Below are 22,894 nucleotides of genomic sequence, written 5' to 3'. Positions count from 1 at the left end.
CGAACAAGGTACGAAATGCTGGCAATAAGTGGGATGGACACCACGCCAGAGAGCATCGTGCGTAGGATGTGCGAAAATAGGGAAATCTGGGATGCGGTCATCACGGCCGCATCACAGATCGTTGGTATTTTGCAGGGCACCAATCGACGGGAAACCATCGATGTACCCCAGTTAGTTAACGGTTAACTAACTGGCCTGTTTAGGCTGCTCTGCTACCCATAGAGGTAAGTGCGAAAAGCACGACGGGCCCTCTCCCCGAAGTAATGCCTAACGGCGGTCCCGGGGAGACCAAGGGCTTTAGCTGTTCAGCTTAAGGTTGCTCAGCATGGGTAAAAGCAGACTACCCTTGCTTTTGGCCGAGCTGCAGGCCACCACGGGTCGACGCCTGGCGACCGTCGAGGCCATGCACGTGCTGTGTGACCACCGATGGGTGTGTGATAGCATCGATTAGTCCCGGACCGGCAGAGGTAGCTTGCCTAGGGAGTGGTGGAATTTCGGACATTGGGCAGTCGATTCCCCGTAAAAGCCACGGCCACCCGTAAGCAGCTTCGACGGAGCGTGTAGTGCCGCTCCCATCACCCAAATGCACTAACCTGCCTATTAGGACTGATACCAGTAAGGTCCCAATTGTGGTGTACTGGTCGCTGTGTTTTAGGTTTTCGAGAGGGAATACGATTTTATACCACGACGTTGGGCTGGCACCTGCACCGAGCTCGCTTAGTGAAGTCGTGTGACAACGGCTTGAAACGGCGAGGTGGCACACGGTCGCAGGGGTCTCCGTCCCGTAAAACCTGGCAGGCCTTCCAGTACGTTCCGCGGTCATTGCCTGATGGGAATCAGGCAGGAGTGGGATCAGATGCCCTTTCCTGACTGACGCCGGTCGGGAGGCGTCATAATGCTCATGAGGGGCTATGGCGACCTTCACTAGCCATGACTCCAGTACTACGACATGGGCCACCATGGGACAATATAGGCGACCACTCCACCATAACCAAGGATAGCGGCTGAAAGGGGGACCCTTTTAACAACAACGTTTTCTTTTAAAATCGATGAAGAGGTGAAGGTAGTGGATGGGGCGGACGGGTTAGTAAACCAGTTTGCCAGGCGGGGCATCGCCCGGTCTCCACCGAGACTGGCGAATGCCGGTAAAGGCGGTGCACAGGTTGGTACACCTTTTGCGACACCGACAGGGGAGTTCCGAGTTGGGGCAAAGGCGGCCACGCCTAAGCCAGCACCAACCGGAACAACGAAGATTGGCGGCAAGGTGGAAACAACATGCTACTCTCTGCGGTAGAAAGCCACATGAACAAGTTCCCGAGCTTAGAGGCGGTGTCCGTACAACTTGATGAAATACTCAAGTTCACGGACGAACGTAGCAACATATCGAAAGATTTGAAGCAATGTCTTCTGTTGCTACGTATGAACATTTGCAGCGCGAAATCCGAGCTTTCGCAAGCCTTTAAACGGACTAACGATGCCGAAAGCTAGGCGCCCGCGCTTGAGGCAAGGCTTAACCAGACCAAAAAAAGGGAGTGCTGCAGCTGTGTCTGAATACACACAAACAGCTGCAACATCGTTTGCCGAAGTCTGTTCAACTTAACCGACTGGCAAACGTGCGAGAGGCTCTCCGGGGGAATCGGCCCCCAGGACGCAACGAAGGCGGTTGTTCGGTGACAGCCAGGAAGCTGGCCCGTCAGCCCAGCCGAGCAAAGAACCGACAAATGGCGAAGCTACGGATTGGACCACCGTGGTGAACAAAAAGTGGCAGAAGCGGGAACGACGCGCGAAGCGCGGCGACTGCAATAAGAAGCCGCAATGGGCGAATAGGCGGAGCAAGGGTGACGCGTCTAAATACGCTGAAGTCTTGAAGGCCATGAGGGGCGAATCTAAGCTCAAAGACCTCGGCGCGGATGTCAGGTCAATTCGTCGGTCACGCACCGGCGAGATGATCCTCGAACTCCACAAAGAGGCAAAGGGCAAGGGCTGTGCCTATAAAAAGGCGGCCCAGGAAATGCTAAGCGAGGATGTCGAAATCCGAGCCCTCACTCCTGAAGTGACTCTCCAGCTAAAAACCTGGACGAGATCACCGAAGGGTGCGACATAGCACAAGCCTTCGAGCGAGAGTGTGGAGTGGTAGTGACCGCGGAGGCAGTTCGTCTCCGCAGGGGCCCAGCCGGCACCTAGGTTGCTACCATAAAGCTTCCACTAGCGGAGGGTAACAAGGCCCTGAAGAAGGCCACGTTGAAGGAGGGTTGGTCGGTCTGCCCTCTGGGCACCTTCCAACAGCCTGACGTTTGCTTCAGGTGCTTTGAGCGGGGGCATAAATCCTGGTCGTGCAAAGGGCCCGACAGGTCCAATTTATGCCGCCGCTGCGGTGGCGCAGGCCACAAGGCACGGGACTACGGTGCACCTCCCAAGTGTCTGGTATGCACCGGTAAACGGGACACCAAACACGCCATGGGAGGTCCCAAGTGTCCGGCTGCACGGACAGGCCTGAAGGTGATACAGTTAAACCTGAATCACTGCTATGCGGCGCAGCAGTTGCTACACCAAGCAGCTGCTGAGTCGTTGTCGGACGTGGCCATCGTCTCGGACCCATACCGCATCCCAACCGGAAACGGTAACTGGGTATCGGACAAGTCTGGGAAGACGGCCATTTGCACGACAGGCAGGTCCCCGGTTCAGGAGATTGTGTCGACCTCCAGAGAGGGGTTCGTTATAGCCAAAGTGGATGGAGTATTCTACTGCAGTTGCTATGCTCCGCCAAGTTGGTCTACCGAAACGTTCGCACAGATGGTCGATCAAGCAACCGTGGAACTGACGGGCCTATGGCCGTTGGTGGTTGCGGCCGACTTCAACGCTTGGGCTGTCGAGTGGGGAAGTCGCTGTACAAACCAGAGAGGCCAGGTCTTGTTGGAAGCTCTGGCAAAGCTCAACTTAGACTTGGCTAACGTTGGTACAAAATGCACCTACAGTAGAAATAGTGCGGAATCGATAATCGATGTGACGTTCTGCAGCCCGGGACTGATCACGAACTGGAAGGTAGACGACAGCTACACGAATAGCGACCACCAATCGGTCCGCTATGAGGTAGGCGTGCGGAAGCAAGCAGCGAGTAGGGCCAATATTCCATCCTTCTACGGCTGGAAAACATTGCATTTCGATGCAGATGTTTTTGGGCAGGCAAGTAGATAGAAGCACGAAGGGGGTGAACTGCTCCCGGGTGTGGACCATCTAAATTCGATACTGTCATGGGCGTGCGACGCCACGATGCCTAGGTCTCGTCCGCCTAGAGACGGTAGGCCACCGACATACTGGTGGAGCGATACGATAGCAGGCCTACGCAGTGCATGCCTCCGTGCAAGACGGAGGATGCAACGCGCACGTTCCGACGAGCAAAGAGCGGAACGCGGTGCCGCATTTAAATCCGCTAAAGCAACGCTTAAAAGCGCAATTACAGCCAGTAAACGAGCCTGTTTCGAACGACTCTGTGCCAGTGCTAATTCGAACCCGTGGGGTTCACATATACACAATAAACAATAATATCGCACGCTAGCCTGGGGGCTAATGCGGTCTCGATCAACTAGATTAGTCAAGAGAATTCGTTATCGATATTGTTTTCGGCACATTTTGCATGTTGTAGAATAAGTACGCTTGTCTCAAAAGTTAAGCCATGCTTGTCTAAGTACGAACAGATTTAATGTGAAACGGCATAAGCCTCAGTATAACAGCTATAATTTACAAGATCATTGAACTAGTTACTTGGATAACTGTGGAAAATCTAGAGCTTATACATGCATAATGCAGGGACCTCGCGGAACCTGCGCAATTATTAGTCAAACCAACCGTCCTACGTGACGTGTTGAGTTGAAATCTGGATAATTTTGTTGATCGTATGGTCTAGCACCGACGACAGATCTTTCAAATATCTACCCTATCAACTATTGATGGTAGTATAGAGGACTACGATGGTTGCAACGGGTAACGGGGAATCAGGGTTCTATTCCGGAGAGGGAGCCTGAGAAATGGCCACCACATCCAAGGAAGGCAGCAGGCGCGTAAATTACCCAATCCCGGCTCGGGGAGGTGGTGACGAGAAATAACAACATAAGACTCTTGTATGATGTCCTATGATTGGAATGAGTTGAGCATAAATCCTTCAACAAGGATCAAGTTAAGGGCAAGTCTGGTGCCAGCAGCCGCGGTAATTCCAGCTTCACTAGCGTATAATAAAATTGTTGCGGTTAAAACGTTCAAAGTTTATTCTTGTCCAACACGGGTGCTACATCGGATAATGATCGTAGGTCACTGGATTGCAGCGACTATAAGACTGGGTGTGCGGTGCATTTGCAGGCCGGTGTGCGTTTGCGCGTGCATCGCGTTCGCCCGCCGTTCAGTGGCGTCTGATGCCTTTCATCGGGTGTTGGCGTTTCCCACAAGCCCAGCTGCTATTACCTTGAACAAATTAGAGTGCTCGAAGCAGGCTACTACTATGGCCGTGAATAATCTTGCATGGAATAATGGAATATGACCTCGGTCTCAATATCCGTTGGTTTGTGATATAGATCAAGAGGTAATGATTAACAGAAGTAGTTGGGGGCATCAGTATTACGGCGCGAGAGGTGAAATTCGTAGACCGTCGTAGGATTAGCTAAAGCAAAAGCATTTGCCATGGACGCTTTCATTATTCAAGAACGAAAGTTAGAGGATCGAAGGCGATTAGATACCGCCCTAGTTCTAACCGTAAACTATGCCAATTAGCAATTGGGAGACGCTACATTTTGGTGCTCTCAGTAGCTTCCGGGAAACCAAAATCAGGTTCCGGGGGAAGTATGGTTGCAAGGTTGAAACTTAAAGGAATTGACGGAAGGGCACCACCAGGAGTGGAGCCTGCGGCTTAATTTGACTCAACACGGGAAAACTTACCAGGTCCGAACTTATTGAGGTAAGACAGATTAGAAGCTCTTTCTCAAAGATAAGAGTAGTGGTGCATGGCCGTTCTTAGCTCGTGGAGTGATTTGTCTGGTTAATTCCGGTAACGAACGTGACTCAATCAATTAAATAGAACGTTGTCAGTAGTCATATGACGATCCCGTTCGGTTGGACCCGGTTCCGCGGTGGTGGTCGGTCTTCCGGTCGGTCTGATCCGTGAGGTCATCGGTGCTTTCGACCGACGGTGTAGTGTGACCTGATAATACGTCAACTTCTCGAAGTTGACTTCTACTTAATGGGACGCTTTGTGTCCAGCAAAATGAGATTGAGCGATAACAGGTCCATGATGCCCTTAGATGTTCTGGGCTGCACGCGCGCTGCAATGTGAGCAGCAGCGTGTACCCTATCCCGAAAGGGACGGGAAATCACTGAAATGCTCATTTAGTCGGGATTATGGATTGAAACGGTCCATATGAACCTGGAATTCCCAGTAAGTGGTGGTCATTAGCTAGCGTTGATTACGTCCCTGCCCTTTGTACACACCGCCCGTCGCTACTACCGATGGATTATTCAGTGAGGTCTCTGGAAGTGAACATTTGTTGGTCCCTCGCGGATTGCATTTGACTCGCTGAAGTTGACCGAACTTGACGATTTAGAGGAAGTAAAAGTCGTAACAAGGTTTTCGTAGGTGAACCTGCGGAAGGATCATTACTGATGCAGGCGTGCGAATCGACTGGCCATAGGACTCAAGTACGTGGGTCCACTGCGCGTGCGTTTGTTTTGTGCTATTGTTGATATTTTGCGAAAAAAACCCTAGGCAGGGGATCACTCGGCTCGTGGATCGATGAAGACCGCAGCTAAATGCGCGTCAGAATGTGAACTGCAGGACACATGAACACCGACTAGTTGAACGCATATTGCATATTATACACCCAGTATGATGTACACATTTTTGAGTGCCTATATTTATCGATTCAACTATACGTGTACCCTCCGCACGTATGCGTAGTGATGTTTTCCTACCTTCATTGGTGGTAAAACATTGAAGATCATTGTGCTCGCCCACAATGCTGATATGTACAACCGTTACCCAAGTGTGGCAACGTGCCGGTTGCTGCGTCTAGGTAGTACAGTACGGCAAATAATCTATAAGTAGGCCTCAAATAATGTGTGACTACCCCCTGAATTTAAGCATATTAATAAGGGGAGGAAAAGAAACTAACAAGGATTCCCCGAGTAGCTGCGAGTGAAACGGGTGGAGCGTAGAGGCGATACCCGGTGCGGTGTCTGCCTGGTTCCGTGTACTGGAAATTCTGTCATCTGCCATAATCATAATCAGTCCCGATTCAAGTTCAACTTGAACGTGGCTCTAACTCCCATAGAGGGTGATAGGCCCGTAGAACGGCGCTGATGTTGGAAAATTTTTCCATGGAGTCGTGTTGCTCGATGGTGCAGCACCAAGTGGGAGGTAAACTCCTGCTAAAGCTAAATATCACCACGAGACCGATAGCGAACAAGTACCGTGAGGGAAAGTTGAAAAGCACTCTGAATAGAGAGTCAAAAAGTACGTGAAACTGCCTAGGGCTCAAGCCCGGTGAACTCGATTATCCGAGGCGGAGATGTTCACCTGTGGCTGGGCCGGGCTCACCCGGTTCGCCTCGGGGCATTTATCTCCTACCACAAGAGGACATTGCGATCCATTACAAACAGCTTGTAGCCCCCGTGGCAGCAAATCGGGTCCGACAGGTTGCCCCTAGGTGCTGGTTGTTAGTTCCACCGTAGCGACGTTCAGTTCTGAAGGCCTACGTCGCGAGCCGGAGCCTAACGCACGTGGTGTGCAGTCAGACACGTGATGGACCCTACGCGTGACACCGTCCTGTATGCCTTCTTGCATACTCTAATAACACCGTCCTGCATGCTTTCATGCATACACACTCCGGTTTTTGGTTATGGCGGACTGTCGATCGGCAATGAGCAAATCGAGGTACCTTCGGGACCCGTCTTGAAAAACGGACCAAGAAGTCTATCTTGCGCGCAAGCCAATGGTGAGCCGCGTGCCCCTCCCGGGTGCGCTGGTGTTTTTATGAACAACCAAAGGCGTAAAAAAAATAACTCACTCGTTGTGCGGGATTACGGACGAGACTACCTGCTCGTCCCTCCATCCCCGGGTGTTATAAACGGCATGCAGTTGGCGGGAGACACGTGTTCGCACGCGCATCCCCGCCACCGTGCCATAACATACCGCGGGTGTGCAGGATGTGACCCGAAAGATGGTGAACTATGCCTGATCAGGTTGAAGTCAGTGGAAACCCTGATGGAAGACCGAAGCAGTTCTGACGTGCAAATCGATTGTCAGAATTGGGCATAGGGGCGAAAGACCAATCGAACCATCTAGTAGCTGGTTCCCTCCGAAGTTTCCCTCAGGATAGCTGAAGCACGCAACGTTTCGGATCCTATTCTTATCTGGTAAAGCGAATGATTAGAGGCCCAAGGTTCGAAATGATCTTAACCTATTCTCAAACTATAAATGGGTACGTACGATAACATTCTTGGTTGATGTTGTTGCGCGAACACGAAGAGCGCACCTCTAACGGACGCGTCCACTCAGTTGACGTAAAAGATACCGGTGTGCTTAGTGGGCCAAGTTTTGGTAAGCAGAACTGGTGTTGTGGGATGAACCAAACGTAATGTTACGGTGCCTAAATAAACGACGCATCATAGATACCATGAAAGGTGTTGATTGCTACAGACAGCATGACGGTGGACATGGAACTTGTCATCCGCTAAGGAGTGTGTAACAACTCATCTGCCGAAGCAATTAGGCCTTAAAATGGATGGCGCTTAAGTCGTTTGCCTATACATTACCGCTGACGTACAAGCGGTGCCGGTGGGCGCTCGCTCGTCCCCGTCACTTTAAGACGTCAGTGAGTAGGAGGGTCTGGTGGTGCGCGTCAAAGGCCACTAGCACAGATCTTGGTGGTAGTAGCAAATATTCGAATGAGATCTTGGATGACTGGAGTGGAGGAGGGTTTCGTGTTAACAGCAGTTGAACACGAGTTAGCCAATCCTAAGCTCTTTGGGAAACCTGATATATATTAGGCATTTAATCAAATACACACATGCGGTGATGCAACATCCACTAGTATATATTGAGCGGGCGAAAAGGAACCCGGTTACAATTCCGGGGCCTGTTGAGTATACGTTTGCATTGGCGTGCACACCGGGAACGGTAGCGCCTTTGAAATCATGGCAACATGAATCCTTTCCTTCGAGACGCCAAAAAGAGGTATCGGAAGAGTTTTCTTTCCTGTTTAACAGTCTACGCTAGTATAGCCATGAAAGTCTTTCATAGAGAGATATGGTTGGACAGGCTGGTAGAGCATGGCATCAAGTTGCTGTGTCGATATTCCCTTCTTGGACCTTGAAAATCGAAGACTGGGGTACGCAAACTCTCAACAGATTGTAACGAATCCGCAGCAGGTCTCCAAAGTTTAGAGTCTCTAGTCGATAGATTAATGTAGGTAAGGGAAGTCGGCAAATTAGATCCGTAACTTCGGGATAAGGATTGGCTCTGAAGACTGGGGTGGCTGGGCACTCCCGGCCGTCCAGGTGTGGCCGTGTGCACTCGTGTATGCGTGCCCGCTATGGTTCCCGGCTTGGGCTGCAGTCATCAATAAACAGTCAATTCGGAACTGGCACGGCTGAGGGAATCCGACTGTCTAATTAAAACATAGCATTGTGAAGGCCTTCGCAGGTGTTGACACAATGTGATTTCTGCCCAGTGCTCTGAATGTCAACGTGAAGAAATTCAAGCAAGCGCGGGTAAACGGCAGGTGTAACTATGACTCTCTTAAGGGAGCCAAATGCCTCGTAATCTAATTAGTGACGCGCATGAATGGATTAACGAGATTCCCTCTGTCCCTATCTACTATCTAGCGAAACCACAGCCAAGGGAACGGGCTTGGAAACACTAGCGGGGAAAGAAGACCCTGTTGAGCTTGACTCAAGTCTGGCATTGTAAGGTGATATAAGAGGTGCAGAATAGGCGGGAGCCGAGGTAAAATATTAGCTCTCCGGCGTCAATGAGATACCACTACTTTTACGGTTGTCTTACTTACATGATTAGTTGGAACAAGTGCTGGGGTTATTACTACCTCTCGGCATAAGGTTTCCTGTTCAGCGTTCAGTCATGTCGTCATTCCTGGCTATAGTGTAGTGACGGAGCCTGTCGAGCCTCGCCGTTCCATGTCCTAGCGGGAGATTCGAAACGGGCTCGGCATCTGGCGTGCGTGGCTTTGTTGCTGCGTATGGCGGTGTGTCGGTTCCCGGTAGTAGAACCCTGCTCATGAGCGGTAAGGCCGCAGCTCAACTTTCATACAGTACGCCAATGACAGTAAGACATCTGAATACTCCAAGTCATGGACAGTGCCAGGTGCGGAGTTTGACTGGGGTGGTACATCTCCAAAACAATAACGGAGGTGTTCAAAGGTCAGCTCAGTGAGGACAGAAACCACATGCTGAACATAAGGACAAAAGCTGGCTTGATCTCGATGTTCAGTACATATTGAGACAGCGAAAGCTAGGCCTCACGATTCTTTTGGTTTAAAGAGTTTTTAGCAAGAGGTGTCAAAAAAGTTACCACAGGGATAACTGACTTGTGGCCGCCAAGCGTTCATAGCGACGTGGCTTTTTGTCGGTGGCGCTGCTAAGCATCAATATATGATTTCGATACCTGAGACCCCCTACAAACGATAGGTTTACAGGCTGGGAGTTGCGAGTTGCAGAGAGGTGTATGTTTCGATCCTATCAGACTACCCTTGCTTTTGGCCGAGCTGCAAGCCATCACGGGTCGACGCCTGGCGACCGTCGAGGCCATGCACGCGCTGTGTGACCACCGATGGGTGTGTGATAGCATCGATTAGTCCCGGACCGGCAGCGGGAGCTTGCCTAGGGAGTGGTGGGGTTTCGGGCATTGGGCAGTCGATTCCCCGTAAAAGCCACGGCCACCCGTAAGCAGCTTCGACGGAGCGTGTAGTGCCGCTCCCATTACCCAAATGCACTAACCTGCCTATTAGGGCTGATTCCAGTGAGGTCCCAATTATGGTGTACTGGTCGCTGTGTTTTACGTTTTTGAGAGGGAATACGATTTTATACCACGACGTTGGGCTGGCACCTGCACCAAGCTCCCTTAGTAAAGTCGTGTGACAACGGCTTGAAAAGGCGAAGTGGCATACGGCCGCAGGGGTCTCCGTCCCGTAAAACCTGGCAGACCTTCCAGTACGTTTCGCGGTCATTACCTGATGGGAATCAGGCAGGAGTGGGATCAGAAGCCCTTTCCTGACATACGCCGGTCGGGAGGCGTCATAGTTGCTCATGAGGGGCTATGACGACCTTCACTAGCCATGACCTCACTGCTCCGGCATAGGACACCATGGGACCATATAGGCGACCACTCCACCATGACCAAGGATAGCGGCTGGAAGAGGGACCCTTTTAACAACAATGTTTTCTTTTAAATTTTATGAGAAAGAGAAGGTAGCGGGAGGGGCGGACGGGTTAATAAACCCGTTTTCCAGGCGGGGCATCGCCCGGTCTCCACCGAGACTGGCCGATGCCGGTGAAGGCGGCGCACAGGTTGGTACACCTTTTGCGACACCGACAGGGGAATTCCGAGTTGGGGCAAACGCAGGCACGCCTGAGCCAGCACCAACCGGAACGGCGAAGACTGGCGGCAAGGTGGAAACACCTAAAACCGCCAAGGAGCGGGAACAGATATCTGGGGCTATGCTACTCTCTGCGGTAGAAAGCCACATGAACAAGTTCCCGAGCGTGGAGGCGCTGTCCGTACAACTTGATGAAATACTCAAGTTCACGGACGAACGTAGCAACATATCAAAAGACTTGAAACAATGTCTTCTGTTGCTACGTATGAACGTTTGCAGCTCGAAGGCCGCGCTTTCGCAAGTCTTAAACGGGCTAACGATGCCGAAAGCAAGGCCTTCGCGCTAGAGGTGAGGCTTAACCAGCCTAAAAAAGGGAATGCTGCAGCTGTGTATAAATACACACAAACAGCTGCAGCATCGTTTGCCGAAGTCTGTTCAACTGAACCGACTGGCAAACGTGCGAGGGGCTCTCCGGGGGAAACGGCCCCCAGGACGCAACGAAGGCGGTTGTTCGGTGACAGCCAGGAAGCTGGCTCGTCGGTCCAGCCGAGCAAAGAACCAGCAAACGGCGAACCGGCAAACGGCAAAGCCACGGATTGGACCACCGTGTTAATAAAAAGCGGCAGAAGCGGGAACGACGCGCGAAGCGTGGCAACCGCAATTATAAGCCGCAAGGGGCGAGTAGGCGGAGAAAGGGTGATGCGCTCATTTTCAAGACGGATGCGTTTAAGTTCGCTAAAGTCTTGAAGGCCATGAGAGGCGAACCCAAGCTCAAAGACCTCGGCACGGATGTCAGGTCAATTCGTCGGTCACGCACCGGCGAGATGATCCTCGAACTCCGCAAAGAGGCAAAGGGCAAGGGCTGTGCCTATAAAAAGACGGCCCAGGAAGTGCCAGGCGAGGAGGTACAAATCCTAGCCCTCACTCCTGATGTGACTCTCCAGCTTAAAAACCTGGACGAGATCACCGAAGGGTGCGACATAGCACAAGCCTTCGAACAGGAGTGTGGAGTGGTAGTGACCGCGGAGGCAGTTCGTCTCCGCAGGGGCCCGGCCGGCACCCAGGTTGCTACCATAAAGCTTCCATTAGCGGAGGGTAACAAGGCCCTGAAGAAGGCCACGTTGAAGGTGGGTTGGTCGGTCTGCCCTCTGGGCACCTTCCAACAGCCTAACGTTTGCTTCACGTGCTTTGAGCGGGGGCATAAATCCTGGTCGTGCAAAGGGCCCGACAGGTGCAATTTATGCCGCCGCTGCGGTGGCGCAGGCCACAAGGCACGAGACGGCGGTGCACCTTCCGCAGTCTAGTATGCACCTCCTAGTGTCTGATATGCACCGGTAAACGGGACGCCAAACACGCCATGGGAGGCCCCAAGTGGCCGGCTGCACGGCCGGCTACTAAGCCGCAGGCCTGAGGGTGATACAGTTAAACCTGAACCACTGCTATGCGGCGCAGCAGTTGCTACACCAAGCGGCTGCTGAGTCGTTGTCGGACGTGGCCATCGTCTCGGACCCATACCGCATCCCAATCGGAAACGGTAACTGGGTATCGGACAAGTCTGGGAAGACGGCCATTTGCACGACAGGCAGGTCCCCGGTTCAGGAGATTGTGTCGACCTCCAGAGAGGGGTACGTTATAGCCAAAGTGGATGGAGTATTCTATTGCAGTTGCTATGCTCCGCCAAGTGGGTCTACCGAAACGTTCACACAGATCATCTGGTCGATCAAGCAACCGTGGAACTGACGGGCCTATGGCCGTTGGTGGTTGCGGGTGACTTCAACGCTTGGGCTGTCGAGTGGGGAAGTCGCTGTACAAACCAGAGGGGCCAGGTCTTGTTGAAGGCTTTGGCAAAGCTCAACTTTGACTTGGCTAACGTTGGTACAAAATACACCTACAGTAGAAATGGTGCCGAATCGATTATCGATGTGACGTTCTGCAGCCCGGGACTGATCACGAACTGGAAGGTAGACAACAGCTACACGAATAGCGATCACCAATCGATACGCTATGAGGTAGGCGTGCGGAAGCAAGCAGCGAGTAGGGCCAATGTTCCATCCTTCTACGGCTGAAAAACATTGCATTTCGATGCAGATGTTTTTGGGCAGGCAATTAGATGGAAGCACGAACCGCTCCCGGATATGGACCATCTAAATTCGATGCTGTCATGGGCGTGCGATGCCACGATGCCTAGGTCTCGTCCGCCTAGAGAGGGTAGGCCACCGGCATACTGGTGGAGCGATACGATAGCAGGCCTACGCAGTGCATGCCTCCGTGCAAGACGGAGGATGCAACGCGCACGTTCCGACGAGCAAAGAGCGGAACGCGATGCCGCATTCAGATCCGCTAAGGCAACGCTTAAGAGCGCAATCGAAGACACCAAACGAGCCTGTTTCGAACAACTCTGTGCCAGTGCCAATTCGAACCCGTGGGGTGACGCCTACAGGATCGTTATGACCAAGACTAGAGGTGCGCTAGCCCCGGCCGAAGAGATCGCAAACTCCCTGAAGGTAGGCAAGGCTCCGGGACCAGACGGAATCCCGAACTTGGCTATCAAGACGGCCATCAAAGAAGCCACCGGGTTGTTCAGGGCGGTCATGCAGAAATGCCTTGACGAATGCCTCTTCCCGGATGTTTGGAAGCGCCAGAGGCTGGTGCTGTTGCCGAAGGTTGGGAAATCGCCAGGTGACCCATCGGCATACAGATCAATCTGCCTGCTGGACACGGCGGGCAAGGTGCTTGAGAGGGTAATCCTCAATAGGCTGGTGAAATATACAGAAAGTGAGAACGGTCTATCAAGCAACCAGTTCGGTTTTCGAAAAGGTAGGTCCACGGTGTATGCAATTCTCTCCGTCACCAGAACGGCTGAGGTTGCAATCCAACGCAAAAGGAGGGGCATTCATTACTGCGCGATCGTCACGCTTGACGTGAAGAACGCGTTTAACACTGCCAGCTGGGACTCCATAGCCTTAGCGCTACAGAGTCTCAGAGTGCCGACGTCGCTGTACAAGATTCTGGGTAACTACTTTCAGAATCAAGTGCTAGTGTATAACACAAACGAGGGTCAGAAAAGCGTTCCGGTTACCGCAGGTGTACCGCAAGGTTCCATCCTGGGTCCGATACTGTGGAACGCCATGTATGACGGCGTGTTAAAACTAACACTCCCTCCAGGGGTGGTGATCGTGGGCTTCGCCGACGACATAACTCTTGAGGTCTATGGCGAGTCTATTAGAGAGGTAGAGTTGAAGGACGCGCTATCAATACGCGTAGTGGAAGACTGGATGCACTCCAGGAAACTGGAGCTAGCGCACCATAAGACTGAAGTTATTGTTGTAAATAACAGAAAGTCTGAGCAGGAGGCATCGATTAGTGTCGGTACATGCACTATCGCCTCAAAACGCTCGTTGAAGCTTCTGGGGGTTATGATCGACGACAAGCTCACGTTCGGGAGCCACGTCGATTATACCTGCAAGAAAGCTTCCATGGCTGTGGCAGCGCTATCTCGCATGATGGCAAACAGCTCGGCGGTCCGTAGCAGCAGGCGCAAAGTCCTTGCTAGCGTGACCACGTCCATACTCAGATAGGGAGGATCAGTGTGGTCCAAGGTATTGAGTACCTCGTGCCATCGCGGCAAACTCGAGAGTACGTACAGGCTAATGTGCCTAAGGGTCGCGTGCGCATACCGAACAGTGTCGTACGAGGCGGTTTGCGTCCTGGCTGGCATGATGCCCATCAGCATCATCGTCAAAGAGGATGTAGAGTGCTTCGACCAACGCGACACGAGGGGTATACGCAACACCATACGGTCATCTTCAATGGCCAGGTGGCAGCGGGAGTGGTCCAACACTACAAAAGGTAGATAAACAGATAGTTAGTATTTTGCAGGGCACCAATCGACGGGAAACCATCGATGTGCCCCAGTTAGTTAACGGTCAACTAACTGGCCTGTATAGGCTGCACTGCTACCCATAGAGGTAAGTGCGAAAAGCACGACTGGCCCTCTCCCTGAAGTAATGCCTAACGGCGGTCCCGGGGAGACGCCTGGCGACCGTCGAGGCCATGCACGCGCTCTGTGACCACCGATGAGTGTGTGATAGCATCGATTAGTCCCGGACCGGCAGCGGGAGCTAGCCTAGGGAGTGGTGGGGTTTCGGGCATTGGGCAGTCAATTTCCCGTAAAAGCCACGGCCACCCGTAAGCAGCTTCGACGGAGCGTGTAGTGCCGCTCCCATCACCCAAATGCACTAACCTGCCTATTGGGGCTGATACCAGTAAGGTCCCAATTATGGTGTACTGGTCGCTGTGTTTTAGGTTTTCGAGAGGGAATACGATTTTATACCACGACGTTGGGCTGGCACCTGCACCAAGCTCCCTTAGTCCCTTGAAAAGGCGAGGTGGCATACGGTCGCAGGGGTCTCCGTCCCGTAAAACCTGGCAGGCCTTCCAGTACGTTTCGCGGTCATTGCCTGATGGGAATCAGGCAGGAGTGGGATCAGAAGCCCTTTCCTGACATACGCCGGTCGGGAGGCGCAATAGTTGCTCATGAGGGGCTATGACGACCTTCACTAGCCATGACCTCACTGCTCAGGCATAGGCCACCATGGGACCATATAGGCGACCACTCCACCATGACCAAGGATAGCGGCTGGAAGGGGGACCCTTTTAACAACAATGTTTTCTTTTAAAATTTATGAGGAAGAGAAGGTAGTGAGAGGGGCGGACGGGTTAGTAAACCCGTTTTCCAGGCGGGGCATCGCCCGGTCTCCACCGAGACTGGCCGATGCCGGTAAAGGCGGCGCACAGGTTGGTACACCTTTTGCGACACGACAGGGGAGTTTCGAGTTGGGGCAAGGGCGGGCACGCCTAAGCCAGCACCAACCGGAACAGCGAAGATTGGCGGCAAGGTGGAAACACCTAAAACCGCCAAGGAGGGGGAACAAATATCTGGGGCTATGCTACTCTCTGCGGTAGAAAGCCACATGAACAAGTTCCCGAGCGTAGAGGCGGTGTCCGTACAACTTGATGAAATACTCAAGTTCACGGACGAACGTAGCAACATATCGAAATATTTGAAGCAATGTCTTCTGTTGCTACGTATGAACATTTGCATCGTGAAATCCGAGCTTTCGCAAGCCCTTAAACGGGCTAACGATGCCGAAAGCAAGGCACTCGCGCTTGAGGCAAGGCTTAACCAGCCTAAAAAAGGGAGTGCTGCAGCTGTGCCTAAATACACACAAACAGCTGCAGCATCGTTTGCCGAAGTCTGTTCAACTGAACCAACTGGCAAACGTGCGAGAGGCTCTCCGGGGGAATCGGCCCCCAGGACGCAACGAAGGCGGTTGTTCGGTGACAGCCAGGAAGCTGGCCCGTCAGTCCAGCCGAGCAAAGAACCGACAAACGGCGAAGCCACGGATTGGACCACCGTGGTGAACAAAAAGCGGCAGAAGCGGGAACGACGCGCGAAGCGCGGCGACCGCAATAAGACGCCGCAAGGGGCGAGTAGGCGGAGCAAGGGTGACGCCCTCATTTTCAAGACCGATGCGTCTAAGTACGCCGAAGTCTTGAAGGCCATGAGAGGCGAACCCAAGCTCAAAGACCTCGGCGCGGATGTCAGGTCAATTCGTCGGTCACGCACCGGCGTGATGATCCTCGAACTCCGCAAAAAGGCAAAGGGCAAGGGCTGTGCCTATAAAAAGGCGGCCCAGGAAGTGCTAGGCGAGGAGGTCCAAATCCGAGCCCTCACTCCTGAAGTGACTCTCCAGCTTAAAAACCTGGACGAGACCACCGAAGGGTGCGACATAGCACAAACCTCCGAGCAAGAGTGTGGAGTGGTAGTGACCGCGGAGGCAGACCGTCTCCGCAGGGACCGACCGGCACCCAGGTTGCTACCATAAAGCTTCCACTAGCGGAGGGTAACATGGCTCTGAAGAAGGCCACGTTGAAGGTGGGTTGGTCGGTCTACCCTCTGGGCACCTTCCAACAGCCTGACGTTTGCTTCACGTGCTTTGAGCGGGGGCATAAATCCTGGTCGTGCAAAGGGCCCGACAGGTCCAATTTATGCCGCCGCTGCGGTGGCGCAGGCCACAAGGCACGGGACTGCGGTGCACCTCTCAAGTGTCTGGTATGCACCGGTAAACGGGACGCCAAACACGCCATGGGAGGCCCCAAGTGGCCGGCTGCACGGCCGGCTACTAAGCCGCAGGCCTGAGGGTGATACAGTTAAACCTGAACCACTGCTATGCGGCGCAGCAGTTGCTACACCAAGCAGCTGCTGAGTCGTTGTCGGACGTGGCCATCGTCTCGGACCCATACCGCATCCCAACCGGAAACGGTAATTGGGTATCGGACAAGTCTGGGAAGACGGCCATTTGGACGACAGGTCCCCGGTTCAGGAGGTTGTGTCGACCTCCAGAGAGGGGTACGTTATAGCCAAAGTGGACTGCAGTTGCTATGCTCCGCCAAGTTGGTCTACCGAAACGTTCGCACAGATGGTCGATCAAGCAACCGTGGAACTGACGGGCCTATGGCCGTTGGTGGTTGCGGGCGACTTCAACGCTTGGGCTGTCGAGTGGGGAAGTCGCTGCACAAACCAGAGGGGCCAGGTCTTGTTGGAAGCTTTGGCAAAGACCAACTTAGACTTGGCTAACGTTGGTACAAAATGCACTTACAGTAGAAATAGTGCGGAATCGATTATCGATGTGACGTTCTGCAGCCCGGGACTGATCACGAACTAGAGGGTAGACGACAGCTACATGAATAGCGACCCTCTAATCGGTCCGCTGTGAGGTAGGCGTGCGGAAGCAAGCAGCGAGTAGGACCAATATGCCTTCCTTCTACGGCTGGAAAACATTGCATTTCGATGCAGATGTTTTTGGGCAGGCAATTAGATGGAAGCACGAAGAGGGTGAACCGCTCCCTGGTGAGGACCATCTAAATTCGATACTGTAATGAGCGTGCGACGCCACGATGCCTAGGTCTCGTCCGCCTAGGGAGGGTAGCCCACCGACATACTGGTGGAGCGAAACGATAGCAGGCCTACGCAGTGCATGCCTCCGTGCAAGACGGAGGATGCAACGCGCACGTTCCGACGAGCAAAGAGCGGAACGCGATGCCGCATTCAGATCCGCTAAGGCAACGCTTAAGAGCGCAACCAGAGCCAGTAAACGAGCCTGTTTCGAACGACTCTGTGCCAGTGCCAATTCGAACCCGTGGGGTGACGCCTACAGGATCGTTATGACCAAGACCAGAGGTGCGCTAGCCCTGGCTGAACAATCACCAGCGATGCTAAAAACGATCATTCACGGCCTCTTCCCAAGCCACGAACCAAGTCCCTGGCCTCCGGCTGACGAGTCACCACCAACCTTGAGTGACGGCAGCCGTGCAGAGGCAGACGATGCGGTAAGGGTGACAGAAGATGAATTGATCGAGATCGCAAACTCCCTGAAGGTAGGCAAGGCTCCGGGACTAGACGGAATCCCGAACTTGGTCATCAAGACGGCCATCAAAGAAGCCCCCGGGTTGTTCAGCGCGGTCATGCAGAAATGCCTTGACGACCGCCTCTTTCCGGACGTGTGGAAGCGCCAGAGGCTGGTGCTGTTGCCGAAGGTTGGGAAACCACCAGGTGACCCATCGGCATACAGACCAATCTGCCTGCTGGACACGGCGGGCAAGGTGCTTGAGAGGGTAATCCTCAATAGACTGGTGAAATATACAGAACGAGAGAACGGTCTATCAAGCAACCAGTTCGGTTTTCAAAAAGGTAGGTCCACGGTGGATGCAATTCTCTCCGTCAACAGAACGGCTGAGGTAGCAATCCAACGCAAGAGAGGCATTCGTCACTGCGCGATCATCACGCTCGACGTGAAGAACGCGTTTAACAGTGTCAGCTGGGACTCCATAGCCTTAGCGCTACAGAGTTTCAGAGTCTCAGAGTGCCGACGCCGCTGTACAAGATTCTGGGTAACTACTTTCAGAATCGAGTGCTAGTGTATAACACAAACGAGGGTCAGAAATGCGTCTTGGGGTTATGATCTGGGGGTTATGATCGACGACAAGCTTACGTTCGGGAGCCACGTCGATTATACCTGCAAGAAAGCTTCCATGGCTGTCGCAACGCTATCTCGCATGATGGCAAACAGCTCGGCGGTCCGTAGCAGCAGGCGCAAAGTCCTTGCTAGCGTGACCACGTCCATACTCAGGTATGGAGGACCAGTGTGGTCCAAGGTATTGAGTACCTCGTGCCATCGCGGCAAACTCGAGAGTACGTACAGGCTAATGTGCCTAAGGGTCGCGTGCGCATACCGAACAGTGTCGTACGAGGCGGTTTGCGTCCTGGCTGACATGATGCCCATCAGCATCATCGTCAAAGAGGATGTAGAGTGCTTCAACCAACGCGACACGAGGGGTATACGCAATACCATACGGTCATCTTCAATGGCCAGGTGGCAGCGGGAGTGGTCCAACACTACAAAAGGTAGATGGACACACTGACTCATTCCAGAGTTAGCATGCTGGATTAATAGGCGCCATGGGGAAGTAACCTTCCATCTGACACAGATCCTGTCAGGCCATGGCTGCTTTGGGCAGTACCTGCATAGTTTTGGGTACGCCGAGTCCCCTATGTGCCCCGCTTGTACGGGTGCGGAAGAAAACGCGGAGCATGTGTTCTTCACATGTCTGCGTTTCGAGGGGATACGGTACTAAATGCTGGCAATAAGTGGGATGGACATCACGCCAGAGAACATCGTGCGTAGGATGTGCGAAAATTGGGAAATCTGGGATGCGGTCATCACGGCCGCATCACAGATAGTTAGTATTTTGCAGGGCACCAATCGACGGGAAACCATCGATGTGCCCCAGTTAGTTAACGAATAACTAACTGGCCTGTATAGGCTGCTCGGCTACCCATAGAGGTAAGTGCGAAAAGCACGACGGGCCCTCTCCCTGAAGTAATGCCTAACGGCGGTCCCGGGGAGACGCCTGGCGACTGTCGAGGCCATGCACGCGCTGTGTGACCACCGATGAGTGTGTGATAGCATCGATTAGTCCCGGACCGGCAGCGGGAGCTAGCCTAGGGAGCGGTGGGGTTTCGGGCATTGGGCAGTCGATTCCCCGTAAAAGCCACGGCCACCCGTAAGCAGCTTCGACGGAGCGTGTAGTGCCGCTCCCATCACCCAAATGCACTAACCTGCTTATTAGGACTGATACCAGTAAGGTCCCAATTATGGTGTACTGGTCGCTGTGTTTTAGGTTTTTGAGAGGGAATACGATTTTATACCACGACGTTGGGCTGGCACCTGCACCGAGCTCCCTTAGTAAAGTCGTGTGACAACGGCTTGAAACGGCGAGGTGGCATACGGTCGCAGGGGTCTCCGTCCCGTAAAACCTGGCAGGCCTTCCAGTACGTTCCGCGGTCATTGCCTGATGGGAATCAGGCAGGAGTGGGATCAGATGCCCTTTCCTGACTTACGCCGGTCGGGAGGCGTCATAGTTGCTCATGAGGGGCTATGACGACCTTCACTAGCCATGACCTCACTGCTCCGGCATAGGCCACCATGGGACCATATAGGCGACCACTCCACCATGACCAAGGATAGCGGCTGGAAGGGGGACCCTTGTAACAACAACGTTTTCTTTCAAAATCGATGAATAGGCGAAGGTAGTGGATGGGGCGGACGGGTTAGTTAACCTGTTAGCCAGGCGGTGCATCGCCCTATCTCCACCGAGACTGGCGGATGCCGGTAAAGGCGGCGCACAGGTTGGTACACCTTTTGCGATACCGGCGGCCACGCATAAGCCAGCACCAACCAGAACAGCGAAGATGGGCGGCAAGATGGAAACACCTAAAACCGCCAAGGAGCGGGAACAAATATCTGGGGCTTTGCTACTCTCTGCGGTAGAAAGCCACATGAACAAGTTCCCGAGCGTAGAGGCAGTGTCCGTACAACTTGATGAAATACTCAAGTTCACGGACGAACGTAGCAACATATCGAAAGATTTGAAGCAATGTCTTCTGTTGCTACGTATGAACATTTGCAACGCGAAATTCGAGCTTTCGCAAGCCTTTAAACGGACTAACGATGCCGAAAGCAAGGCACCCGCGCTTGAGGCAAGGCTTAACCAGCCTTAAAAAGGGAGTGCTGCAGCTGTGTCTAAATACACACAAACAGCTGCAGCATCGTTTGCCGAAGTCTGTTCAACTGAACCGACTGGCAAACGTGCGAGGGGCTCTCCGGGGGAAACGGCCCCCAGGACGCAACGAAGGCGGTTGTTCGGTGACAGCCAGGAAGCTGGCTCGTCGGTCCAGCCGAGCAAAGAACCGGCAAACGGCGAAGCCACGGATTGGACCACCGTGTTAATAAAAAGCGGCAGAAGCGGGAACGACGCGCGAAGCGTGGCGACCGCAATAAGAAGCCGCAAGGGGCGAATAGGCGGAGCAAGGGTGACCCGCTCATTTTCAAGACGGATGTGTCTGAGTACGCTGAAGTCTTGAAGGCCATGAGAGGCGAATCTAAGCTCAAAGACCTCGGCACGGATGTCAGGTCGATTCGTCGGTCACGCACCGGCGAGATGATCCTCGAACTCCGCAAAGAGGCAAAGAGCAAGGGCTGTGCCTATAAAAACGCGGCCCAGGAAGTGCTAGGCGAGGAGGTCGAAGTCCGAGCCCTCTCTGCTGAAGTGACTCTCCAGCTTAAAACCTGGACGAGATCACCGAAGGGTGTGACATAGCATAAGCCTTCGAGCGAGAGTGTGGAGTGGTAGTGACCGCGGAGGCAGTTTGTCTCCGCAGGGACCCAGCCGGCACCCAGGTTGCTACCATAAAGCTTCCACTAGCGGAGGGTAACTAGGCCCTGAAGAAGGCCACGTTGAAGGAGAGTTGGTCGGTCTGTCCTCTGGGCACCTTCTGGGCCCGACAGGTCCAATTTATGCCGCCGCTGCGGTGGCGCAGGCCACAAGGCACGGGACTGCGGTGCACCTCCCAAGTGTATGGTATGCACCGGTAAACGGGCACCAAACACGCCATGGGAGGCCCCACTGCCCCACTGCTGTCCGGCTGTACGGAGAGGCCTGAAGGTGATACAGTTAAACCTGAATCACTGCTATGCGGCGCAGCAGTTGCTACACCAAGCTGCTGAGTCGTTGTCGGACGTGGCCATCGTCTCGGACCCATACCGCATCCCAACCGGAAACGGTAACTGGGTATCGGACAAGTCTGGGAAGACGGCCATTTGCACGACAGGCAGGTGGAGGAATGCTTAAAGGCGGTCCCGGGGAGAGTGCCCGTCGTGCTCTTCGATCTTACCTCTATGGGTAGCAGAGCAGCCTATACAGGCCAGTTAGTTAACCGTTAACTAACTGGGCACATCAATAGTTTCCCGTCGATTGGTGCCCTGCAAAATACTAACGATCTGTGATGCGGCCGTGATGACCGCATCCCAGATATCCCTATTTTTGCACATCCTACGCACGATGTTCTCTGGCGTGGTGTCCATCTCACTTATTGCCAGCATTTCATACCGTATCCGCTCGAAACGCGGACATGTGAAGAACACATGCTCCGCGTTTTTTTCCGCACCCGTACAAGCGGGGTACATAGGGGACTCGGCGTACCCGAACCTATGCAGGTACTACCTAAAGCAGCCATGGCCTGACAGGATCTGTGTCAGATGGAAGGTTACTTCCCCATGGCGCCTATCAATCCAGCATGATAACTCTGGAATGAGTCGGTGTGTTCATCTATCTTTTGTAGTGTTGGACCACTCCCGCTGCCACCTGGCCATTGAAGATGACCGTATGGTGTTGCGTATACCCCGCGTGTCGCGTTGGTCGAAACACTCTACATCCTCTTTGACGATGATGCTGATGGGCATCATGCCAGCCAGGACGCAAACTGCCTCGTTTCACACTGGTCGGTATGCGCACGCGACCCTTAGGCACACTAGCCTGTACGTACTCTCGAGTTTGCCGCGATGGCACGAGGTACTCAATACCTTGGACCACACTGGTCCTCCATACCTGAGTATGGACGTGGTCACGCTAGCAAGGATTTTGCGCCTCCTGCTACGGACCGCCGAGCTGTTTGCCATCATGCGAGATAGCGCTGCCACTTTCTGTTATTTACGACAATAACTTCAGTCTTATGGTGCGCTAGTTCCAGTTTCCTGGAGTGCATCCAGTCTTCCACTACGCGTATTGATAGCGCAGCCTTTAACTCTACCTCCCTAATTGACTCGCCATAGACCTCAAGAGTTATGTAGTCGGCGAAGCCCACGATCACCACCCCTGGAGGGAGTGTTAGTTTTAAC

The 22,894-nt window shown here is 53.4% G+C and overlaps 1 protein-coding gene, 1 non-coding gene and 1 pseudogene across 2 annotated transcripts in view; all 3 read left to right on the top strand.

Annotated features, from left to right (window-relative positions):
* Positions 1 to 22,894, top strand: part of LOC129718434 (integrator complex subunit 7-like) — a 1,119,499-nt gene that overhangs the window by 1,052,310 nt on the left and 44,295 nt on the right. The window lies entirely within an intron of this gene.
* Positions 5,742 to 5,894, top strand: LOC129719315 (5.8S ribosomal RNA). Its single transcript, XR_008727201.1, has one exon. It is a non-coding gene; the product is annotated as a 5.8S ribosomal RNA (ribosomal RNA).
* On the top strand, positions 6,087 to 9,764 carry LOC129719307 (large subunit ribosomal RNA; annotated as a pseudogene).

This window comes from Wyeomyia smithii, chromosome 1 (genome assembly GCF_029784165.1).
Source record: "Wyeomyia smithii strain HCP4-BCI-WySm-NY-G18 chromosome 1, ASM2978416v1, whole genome shotgun sequence".
NCBI lineage: Eukaryota > Metazoa > Arthropoda > Insecta > Diptera > Culicidae > Wyeomyia > Wyeomyia smithii.
The sequence above is the reverse complement of the archived record's forward strand: the minus strand, read 5'-3'. Positions and strand labels throughout refer to the sequence as shown.